The following is a 2,208-nucleotide window of genomic DNA, read 5'->3' as shown; positions in this document are numbered from 1 at the left end:
TAGATACAGTAAAATCAACAGAAATTTAAAAGCAATTCACTAAATAGTAATAGGTCTGCCATTTACATAACATTACTTAAAATATGTTTATAATATATATTTTAGTTATACAATAAAAAATGTAAATATATTGTAATTGTGAGAGGAACAGATTAGTGTAATGTATTAGAATCTAATTACCCTCTGATTTTTATTAGCCTTCAGCCTTATTCTTAATGCAAATATTGTATTTCCTGTTTAAAAGACTTCTGTCAATCTATGATTTTCTTCCTTCCTTACCTGACAAAGTCCCATTTTATCTAATTCCTACATACAGCAGAAATTTTTTTCATTAGGCTCCAACAATAAAACCAACTAACAATTATTTGTTGAGTACTGATTATTTACAAAGCCCTATACTAGGCTCTGTGAAATGCCAACCTTTTTGAATAGCCTCCGGGCATCTGATGGAAGGATACTAGGGAAAATCCATGTCAGCCTTGTTTAGTGGGTTATTGTCATTTGAGCGCTTAGCACCTAGCAGATTCACTCACGTGGTAGAGCTAGAATTAAAACACACGTATAGATTGGTGAATAGGAAAGATGAAAGAATTAGACTTAGCAGAGTGATCCTTAGCCTTAAGGAACCAAAGAGGGAGACATAGACAATATGAGAAGCATTTAATCCTACAGAACCCTTAAGAAACACCAGGAAAAGAGGGGTCATGAGCGAGACATGGATTAAAAAGAGGGAGATGGCTCATAGTTTAATATAAAGCAGAGAAGTCCCCTTTCTCACCACCATAGAACACTAGGAGGTAGGCAAATATCCTCCCATGGGAGAGATTAAATCTTCTCAATAGATATTAAAAATCTCAAATAAAAGACACTGGTATGTCAGTAAGTAAAGACTCCCTTGAGAAAAAGTGGCCTCCTGCCTGAGCACCCTAAGAAAAGGTTAGGCAGCCACAAGACATAAATAGGTTTCAACACCTAGAGACCCACGTGTGAAAAATCAATTTGGACTCCTACTTTGCACCACTTACAAAAATTAAATCAAAACGGATCAGACCTAAATGTGAGAGGTAATATCATAAAACTTATAGAAAGAAACATAGCTGCTCTTTCGATATTTTGCTTAGAAATCTCCTCAAATAAATACCCAGTTTCATCACTTACAAGTTCTACCTTCCATAAACACTAAACACAGTTCAGCCATGCTCCTTGCCACTTCGCATGGGTCAGCTTTTCTCCATTGTCCAATAGAATGTTTCTCATTTCAGTCTGAGACCTGTCCAGAACAGCCTTTACCAACCATATTTCTGCCGTCGTTTTATTCATAGTTATTTGTATATTCTCCAAGAAGGTGGACGCTTTCTCTATGGATCTCTTCTTTTCTTTGAGTCATCACTAGAATCTTCTTTAACACTCTCTTCATGACAATCTCAGCCTTTTCTAGCATGTACTTCAAAATTTTTCCAACCTCTACCTATTACCCAGTTGTAAAGCCGATTCCGCATTTTTGGCATTTATAGTAGCACCCCATTTTTTGGTACCAAATTCTGTATTAATCTGCTCAAGCTGGCAAAACAAAATGTCATAGTCTGGGTGGCTTAAACAATGGTTCTAGAGGCTAAGAAGACTAGGATCAAGGTGCCGGCAGACTCGGTGCCTGATGAGAGCCCTCCTCCTGGCTTGCAGATGGCCACCTTCTTGCTGTGCCCTCACACGGAAGACAGAGAGAGCTCTGACCTCATCACGGGGGGCCTTGACCTCATGACCTCATCTAAACCTAATTATCTCCCAAACGCCTCAACTCCTAATACCATCACATTGGAGGCTAGGGCTTCAACATATGAACTGGGGGGCATGCATAAACATTCTGTCTATAATTGTTCCCTTAGGGAAATGAAATGGAGGCCCCCAAAAGTTGACACAACTAGTTCATGTCTGATCCTTGAATAAAATAAAATACATTTCCAATTTCCTAATCCAGTTCTCTTTCTCTGAGGCCACTGTGTCACTGCTGAGGTGGAAGAGAAGAGAAAAGAGAGAGAGAACACTCAACACTTATTGGAATCACCACCCTATGTCTCAGAAGTCTTTTTTTTCCTGTTATCTCCATGATGAATTCAGTTTCCCCACTGACTTGTTGCTTGCCACAATCACCTTACTCGTGTCAGCTGACCCTCAAAAAGAAAAAATTAGAATTACCACCAACATATGCCT

This window comes from Pteropus alecto, unplaced genomic scaffold, assembly GCF_000325575.1.
Source record: "Pteropus alecto unplaced genomic scaffold, ASM32557v1 scaffold20, whole genome shotgun sequence".
NCBI lineage: Eukaryota > Metazoa > Chordata > Mammalia > Chiroptera > Pteropodidae > Pteropus > Pteropus alecto.
This window is presented reverse-complemented; position numbering follows the sequence as displayed.